Genomic DNA, 9672 nt, shown 5'->3' with positions numbered 1-9672 from the left:
AGGAAAGAATGCTCGCCCAGCCGCTCCCCTCAGAGAAAAAGATACCTCTTACATTTCTGTACTCCGCCAAACATCTGAGACCCACTGCTCCGCTGCCCTTCCTATTTATAGGCCCCGCTAATGACCTAAACCGTTACTGGAAACTTACCGCTCCCCAACGGCCAAGAATCCAAACGTACAGGAATACATAGACATACACAATTTATAACATAAAAAAGGATCCAGTAATGATCGCATCATTACAAGATGTAAATCTGCTTCAGAAGATCTATATTTTATTCAAACTAAATTGAAAAATTGCTATTTTTGTACGAGAACTCTCATGAAATAAATTTAGATTCGGGGAAAGAAATTAATTGAGAAGAATTTTGACAAATTTAGTGATATTGTCGTCCAAACAGTCCTCTACATAATTATGGACATAGGCGTGCGCACGGAGGGAGGTGTCAGGGTGGCCACTCTAGGACCATGATAAAATTCAAGTATAATTCCCGGTTTTCACCGTAAATACAACCTCTGACAATAAAGTTCGGTGAATGATCCTGAATATCGAAAGTAGACGAATTCTTAATGAAACCTATCTTACTGTCCTTCGAAGTAGTCCCATCCCATGGCTATGCAAAAACAGTACCAAGAAAGAAAGAATTTGAGATAGAACCATTGCACTTTTGTCCCGCTCACCTACCATCACCCACAACGCCAAGCGGATCCATTATTAAAGTAACTACAGCAGTGTCCAAACACTTTTTATACTCACTGTATACTGTATGTTGGAAAAATATATAAATGTTAAATTTTCTATTATTTGAAGGGAAAAATCTCCCCCACCAAAAAAAAATCTCGATGGCGCAACCTGCGCCATAATCCCCCCCCCCCCCCCGGTGGGCACCCCTGATAGTGGTTTAATAACTGCAAGTAGTAATGAAGAGAAGTTGTTTTTGTCCAGTAAGCAGGATGAAGATTTCTCTTTACGATTCATATCGCCGAAGTCCACATTGATCGATTTATTTTATTTTCTCTTTTCTGCCACTTTTGGCTAATCGCGAAAATGATGATGAATGGTAACTGGTAAGATGAAATGGATGAAGAGACAATCACAAACACACATGGACAGAACGCAACACAAGCTCCACAGAGGATGATACTGGCTGCGAGTCCAGACACCAGTCTCGTTTGCCCGCAAAATGCAGCCCAGCGTGTACTACGTGGAAAATAGAAGATGCACAGCTACCTTGAATCGAAAACAACAGTGGTTCACGGTTTCACACTAACAATTAGATTGCATTTCACTCAGAACAACATATAGGCTATAGTACGAACATCAAATAATTTGTTATAATTATAGTTAATATGAGTACTTACCCCTGGAACCTTGGGATGAATTCGTCAAAAGAAAAACTTTTGAACGATTGCACAGGAACAGCAAAACTGTTAAGAACGTCACGTCGTAAAATGAACAGTGTAAAGTCGAAAATTCGGTTACACACATCAAAATGTAGCACCACACGTACACGGTAACAATAAAAGAAGTTCTGTGTAGTCCAAAATAGGTCAGAAATGTCGAAACCAAAATATTGCCAATTTAAACACGAGCCGCATAACAGGCATAAACCACGCGCCAATGCCAAAAGACCCGTTGGGAGGCGCTGCAATCGTGAGTAGGAGGTAGTGTTCGTGGCCTTGTTCCGTCGTTCCTGTGCAGAACAGGTACACAAAATGCGTATTTCTAGAGGTGTCAGTCTATTCTATGAAACAGCATCAAAACGTCACGCCAATTGTACAAACGCATAAAAAGTAAATAATATACAAAGTATGAAATAGATTGTACACAAACTTCGATTTTGCCCTCTATTGAGTGCGACTAAATTTTGGTTTCATTATAAATGCATGTATTACAGACACGTTAATTCTTTTTACTTTGCGACCGTGACAAAAAAAAAAATTAACATGTAATATCGGGATTAAATTTCATAAAAGGAGAAGAATTGGATATCGAACTGTGTCTTGCGAGTGCCGTATACTATAAGTTTACATCTACATGCGTTGTCTACACGTAATCTACGCGTAGATTACATTGGGTTGTAGTTTACATAGACTACGTAGACAATATAAAGTACATTAAAATTAATTTTCAAGGCTTTCATGAAAGGAAAGTGACATTTTCAACTATACTGGTTCCTAATGAACTGAGAAGAATCCTATTTACAACAAAATTTCTCTTCTGTTCTATCATCAACTATGAAAGAAGATAAATTGTATGCAAAAAAAAGCAACAGATGGCAGTCGTGAGGAAAAAGTAGACTTTTTCTCACAAAACACTAGAATATTTCCTATGTTATGTTTTTTCCTAGGTGAGAATTTGTTGAATTTGCAAGGAAGCCTATGAAAGATTCTTCTCACACATTACCAACTGATACGCAGTCTAATTTTGTTTTACTTCCACAGCGCCCTTTGCTAAGTTATCACCTTTCGCCATGATATTTACATAGATTACGTCATCTACGTGTATAATGTAGATTATCGTTATTTACGCGTAGACACACATCACTGCTTGCGACATAATGTATGGAACATTGTGAGTGTAAACAAACTCTCAAGCTCTCGCCATAACGTTTAATTACCGTCATCAAATTTTGTACAAATTGGCGTACGCAGGGGGGAGCTGATGGGGTTACAGCTCCTATCAAAATTTTCAATCGAAAGCAGTAAAAAATGAGAAAAAAAGTGGTAAGTGCAAACTCAACTTAAAATGTCCCTGATTACTTTTTTAACAACTTTAAAAGCGAATGTTAAAAATGGTAACTACGAAATATTTTATATACTCTGTCCCAAAATCTCTGGAGGGAGCGAACGAAAGCAAGTCTCTGCGCAAGTAGTGACTCCAGAGGGCTCGTCCAATGAACACGTGCGAGGGAACGAGACTGCGTGGAGGGGGAAAGCGACTGTAGTTCCAAACTGTTTGTATCAGCGTATACTGCTTCGCTCCGCCCACTTCCTTCCTATCCTTCTGCGCGACCTTGCTCCAGAGATTACCGAGATATAGTACAGTGGGATCCATGAGTATTGCTGTGCAAATTGTCCATCACCATGCTCGTGCACTTTATTTGACCCAATAAGAGATTCAAGAATTAAACGAAAACTCAAAACAAGCTGTTAACAACTTCTGCACCAGCATACATAAAAATCCATCGCTTAAAAACATATAGAATGTTAAAGAAAAATTAATGAAAATAGTCATGCACAATTTGCACGTTAATACTCATAGATCCCACTGTACAGTGTATAACGCCCACCCCTTAGAACGAAGCTATGTAACATCCACGTTTACAATTCCAGTCCGCTTCGGAAAAAACCTGTGTACGCTAGCGCAGGTTGAGTTCACGTTTCAAACTGTAGGTCCAGTCCGATTAACCTGAGCCATAAAGCGTACATAAAACAAACTTTGACAGTGTTGCCACACAGGCCGTGTCCGAAAGGTGCAAGACCGCACTTCTCGTGGACTGGAAGTGAAAGTCTTTCGAATTGCACTTCGACTGCAGCGCCAAATACGATTAGTAGATAAAACTTAGTACTCGTTGATTTCCCCACGGTTTAAACACTTGTTTTTCACCATAGAAATCACATAGCATTTTCAAATGTTCGTACACATACATTTCTATACATTATAAGAACTTTAACTAACAACTTGCTGGCCCATAACGTACATTTAACCTGTGTTGCTGGCTTTCTACCTCCGTGATTTTAAACAAATGAACAACGAGTATGGAAATCACGTGACCTAGTCAGCTCTCGTCTGTACTGCAAGCGGTGCACTTGCGTACTTCTGTTTTTGGCGCTTTCGAACTGTACTAGGTGACGTCACTTCCGCTAAGACCATATTTTGTACCTTTCGGACAGAGCCACAGTATCGAAGAGATCGTAACCTTTACTATGAACGAGGTTTAATACCAGAATCCCCCTCCTCTCTCTAGTTCGCACTCCGCTGCTAATAAATTTAATTACTATGGGACTTTCTCTTTAAGAACTTGAACGTAATATATATTTCATTAACAGACTCGGGGCCTCTCGATGGCGCAGTGGTAGCGTCGTCGCCTTGTAATCAAGGGGTCCCGGGTTCGATACCCGGTGGAAGTACATAGTGGTTCGGATTCCACTTTAAACTGTAGGTCCAGTCCCGATTAGCCTTACTGTGCACAAAGTGGACTTAAAACACCAACTCAATTAACAGACTCGGGGAAGTTTTATTAAAACGCAACAAAAGACGATCGAACAGCTCAATGAAGTTGCCGTTTGAATACTGATTGGACGGAGCTACAGAAGCCTTCCACAAACAATGTTTGGCGTCAAAGTTGATGAGGCATCGTCCAATAACTCCGCCTGGGATGAGTAACCCTCAAGGGTATATTGCCACATGAACGGATTCCGGGGGATATGAAAGGGAAGCAAGTCTGGAATTCTCGCCCGCCGTCCACGTGGATATAATTTGTTCGTCTTTCGCTTCATTTCTCAAAGAGCAACGGTATATACGAGTTGCCATGCCCACATTCGACCATGGACAGAATTGACTGCTTATGTACCTAATTTCCCTGCGCATCCAAAGGGTAAAAATGCGAATTACGATTGAGAATTAGCTCGTCTGCTTCTCCGCAGTTCGAGTCTTGGTTTCTGCTTCTTCTTCTTCACTGATTTTTTGTTTTGTTTAGTACGTACGTACAGTCGAAGACAAAATTAAAAGTAGACGACTTGTCTGTCATCATCAGTGATGTGCGTTTACGTGTAAACAACGATAGTCTACATTCTACACGTAGACTATTTTATACACGTAGATGACGTAATCTATGTAAACAACATGGCGAAAGGTGATAACTTAAGCCCCCTGAACACGGGGACAGTAGTGGCCGCCAGTAGTACTAGCCAGTAATGGCCGCTAGTAAAGGGCGCCGTGGAAGTAAAAGAAAATTATACTGCGTATCAGTTGCTGATGTGTGAGGAGAACTTTTCATACGCTCCCTTCCAAATTCGAACAATTTCTCACCTAGGAAAAGAACCTAACATAGGAAATATTATAGTGTTTCATGGGGAAAAGACTAATTTTGCCTCACAACTGCCATCTGTTGTTCTTTTTACATACTATTTATCTTCTTCCATAGTTGATGATAGAAGAGAAGATACATTCTGTTGTAAATAGGATTCTTTTCAGTTCGTTAGGAACCAGTATAGTTGAAAATGTTACTTTCCTTTCATGAAAGCCTTGAAAATTAATTTTGATGCACTTTAGATTGTCTACGTAGTCTATGTAAACTACAACCCAATGTAATCTATGCGTAGATTACGTGTAGACAACACATTCAGACGTAAACTTATAGTGTACGGCACATCACTGGTCATCATATTCAACAATGTAAAGATAATAAAAAGGCCAATAAACAACAGCATAATTCCATTCCTTAAAACAACATAGGATGTAGAATACTAAAGAATGAAAATAGTGATTAACAATTTGCCTATTATTATATATACCGTTGGCTGTACAGTCTGCTACAAAATTAATAGACAGCAGTTAGTGATATTTTTCTTATTTTACCGGCCTTCCCGATGACGTGGTGTAAAAATTAAACCAGGTTAGATCCTCATTGGAGGTACATTGTACAGTGTCTCTCAAAAGTTTTAGGACAACGACATTTTAAACTAGGAAACCCAATTTACACAAGGTGTTGGTGGGTTGCGTGTAGAGTTAGGCTCAATTTCAGGGTTGCCACATGCACAATAAATATTTATAAAATACGCGAAAGAAATAAAAACAAGTATTAGTGTATAAAAAGTATTAAAAATATCAATATTATATCGCAAGTGACAAAATTCTTTCTGAAAGAAAAATAATAGTTTTTCTAGCATTTCATCGCTGATGAGTCTACATAAAGGAGAAGAGGTGAGAGAAAACGAGAGGTGACAAATGACAGGAGAAAGAGAAAGCGAGAGGAGAAGAGGAAAAGTAGAGGAGAGAAGAAAGAGAGGATGGACGAGGAGAGGAGATGTAGTGAGGAGAATGGAAAAATATTCTAGGAGAGATGAGGAAAATGAAGCAAAGGAGAGAAAAGAGAAGGAAAACGAGATGAGAGAAGAGTGGAGAGTAGAGTAGAGGAGAGAAAAAGAGAAGAACGAAAAGAAGAGGAGAAAAGTACGTGGAGTCGGAAATCTAAGACAGGAAAGGAGATACGAGGAGTGGAGATGAGTGGGATGGAGATAAGATGCGAGAAAAGTAGGGAAGGAGATATGAGATAAAATCAGAGCAGAAGGAGGGGAGAGAAGAAGGAGAAGGAGAAGAACAGAAGGGACTGAAGAGAAGAGGTAGTTGCAGAAAATAACGTCTCAGCGTCAAGAATTGATGCATTGGTCAAATTATCGACATGAAACATTCAATAACATTTTGAAATGTATTGGAGAATGTATTAAATCGGTGCGAAATGCCTTTTGGCTTAGTTCAGAGCAAGGTAAAATCTTCCATGTAGGATCTTTGATTTTAGCTGCGATTATACCACTAAAAACATGAATGTAATTTTAATATTTATAAGAATTATCCAATTTTTGTCCAATTCTCGGTTCGTTGAAATGGAGATTTTGTAATTTAATATTTCCCCTCCCCACATCGTTAATTCCAAACTGAATCATTCCGTTTCACACGGGGTGAACAATGAACACAATGGGATAGGTCTAAAACTTACGAAAATGTTCTGCCACCGGAAGGGTTTGAACCTACGACCATCAGATTGACAGTCCTGAACGTTAAACACTACACTACAAGCTTTCGCTTCTGAAAGTAAGTAAAAGGAGCTGACCAATGTGAAATGTAGATGCAACTCTCCTACATGTAATGTGCAAACAATACTTGTTTGTAACAAAGAAAACGAAGGTAGTACGACTCGGAGGAAACATTGAATGGAGAATTGCACATGATGAGAACTTTTCATTCGATATTTGCGGAGGTATCCTTGCATTGAACTCGAGTGGGAAAAGGGGTAAAATTAGTATGTCCTGAATTGCCACAAATATAAATAGTTATTTCATTAATATTTGTCAATGTCTTTGAAGCAGTACACAATTATCGTTAAAGTATTATAATTCACCATCTTATACATGAAAATATCCCTTTGAACGTGTGTCAATTCATTTATTTGTTTATTTTTTATAAATTCCATTTGCAGAACAATGTAGCTACTATACACTGCTATTACAATTAATGTTACCATGCTCTTGTTTGTAATAAAAGGAGAATTAAAAAAGGAACACCTCCTAAGGAGGATCGAACCTGGGACCACAATCAATGCTTTCAAGAACTCTAACCACTACATCACGCCCTTACTTTCGATTGAAACAACAATTTTTAAGTATTCTGTCTCTCCAATATTGTAAATGAAGTTGGGTATACATGTGGTTGAACTTTTACTTTAATTTTGGATTGCTTTCTTGTAGTATAGCAGATATCTTCGAGAAATAATTTTCGAAGTGATGAAGAAAAACGAGAATATTGGTAGTTGTGAAAATGCGAGTTATTTCTTCTAACTTATTATTGTGATTAGACATTATTAATGAAAAATATCTAGAGGCTTGAACATTGCAGGACGATGTTCTTTTCCTGTGATACTGCAACAGACGAAATGCTTGTTTACTGACGCAAGTCTGGTGTTCAGAACAGTCTTATGAAATGTATTTGCTGTTGCGTAAGGTAACACGAAGTAATTACACCGTTTGCGAACTACCAAATCTGCGCAACGTTAGACGTAAACAAGCGGAAAATTTTATTCTTCACACTTGACAGTATTAGTCAAGAGAGACTCGTGGGACACTGTGTTAAGGTGCTGGAGTAAATCCTTCTTATTTTTCTTCCTCGAGGGGCAACAATTTTTATAGTAGAGCAACAGTAGTTCCGCTCTTTCTTATTTCTTTTAAAATCTTCCACATTCCTTTCATTGGGTTAAATATAAATAAAAGTATTGCTTGCATTTCTGTCATTAACGTAGACCAGGCCAGTACGCAGGATTTCTTTGAGGGAGTGGCCAGACCCTAATGTGTGTGTGTGTGTGTGTGTGTGTATATATATATACACTACCGACAAAAAGTTTAAGACCTCCATGAAAAACGCCCAAAAAATCAGTATGGAGTTTTGTATGGAACAAACGGTTCCTGTCCAAGAAAGACGTGACGATGATACAAATGGAAAATGCAATGTAGTCTAGTTTGAACCTAGTTTGACCACAATCAATGTTTCAAGAACTCTAACCACTACATTACGCCCTTTGCTTCCCTTGGAGAAACATTTCTTAATTATTCTGTCGCGTCAATATTGTAAACGTTATCCTGCAAAAAGAAGTTCAATACTCTGATATAGCTCTGTACTTCTAGAATTACTCTATACACATGCATTTCAAAATTAACTCTGAATTTATTTCTTCGTTGTCAGTATATCTAAGCTTGTGAATATATTTTATTTGTAATTTTATAACGGTTACATGAACATCTAGGAAATAGTTCCTTATAATAACCTCAGGTTGACCAAGTTGCCAATACAAACAAAGGGAATGCAGATTGTCTTCGAGCTTACATTGTTAAAAAGGAGCTGGTACGCGTATTACTATCCCAATACTTATTCAATAAGGTTTCTTCTTGGTTGTCAGAAATTATCACTTAAACTATTGCATGTTGAGCTAGTGCCCACCTAGCCGCCTCTGATGAAATCTATCATTCTTCATATTCTCTTTAAAATTCGACTCTGGTCACTCGTAATTTGCTGGGTGCATCGACGGACAATGTTTCGCGATAGGAAGCGACCTTGAATAGCGTGAGTGAGTCACTTTGAACGCGAGCAAGCTACGCTACCAAGGTTGTTTGCCTTTGAAAACCAAGTCATTTTTTTTCACCGTTTCCGAACGCGATTGATATTGTAGAAATATATATTCTCACAAAAGAGCAAGAAAGAAAATTAGACCAATGTTCTCCCGTCGTTTGAAACCAAATATTATCTATTAAACGAAAAGTTCACGATTGTCAATAAACCTATCTGAGCATAAGGTGGATGTAAATAATAAATTTAATACAAAGATTCTCCAAAATTTCTCTCCCACTGTCTACGTCACTAACGTCAGGCCAGTATCCAGGGGGGGGGGCATGGGGGCCATGCCCCCTTCGAATCCTGAAATATTTAAATGTGAACCTATCAATAACTACGAAAATAACATCGTCGATTTTAAAAATGTGTAAACATTTCAATTTTGTTCTTACATAAATGAATCTGTTTCTTGCGCAAAAGTCTTCAGGCTGCATATTGGTTGGTTTTAGTTTTATAATGCAAGGCTAGCAGACGTCCGATTCACCGATTTAGTCAGGACAGTGCGCTACTTTCAATCCCTGACCCGACTTTTTCGAACTGCAATCGTGATGCGAGAATGTCTCTTTGTTATTGTTGTTTTCTTAACTCACAATTAGACATGTTCTTTATTGTAATAATAATTCCTAATACGCAACATTTAATTTATAAATATATTATTTTCTAAACATAGAATTATCATGACTTTTGAATCGCGCTCGCACTATTTCAACTATTTTGTAATATCTGTCTCTCTCTCTCTCTCATATATATATATATATATATATACACACACACACACACACATTAGG

Source organism: Lepisma saccharinum, chromosome 28 (genome assembly GCF_977018435.1).
Source record: "Lepisma saccharinum chromosome 28, izLepSacc3.1, whole genome shotgun sequence".
Lineage (NCBI taxonomy): Eukaryota > Metazoa > Arthropoda > Insecta > Zygentoma > Lepismatidae > Lepisma > Lepisma saccharinum.
Note: the sequence above shows the minus strand (reverse complement) of the source record.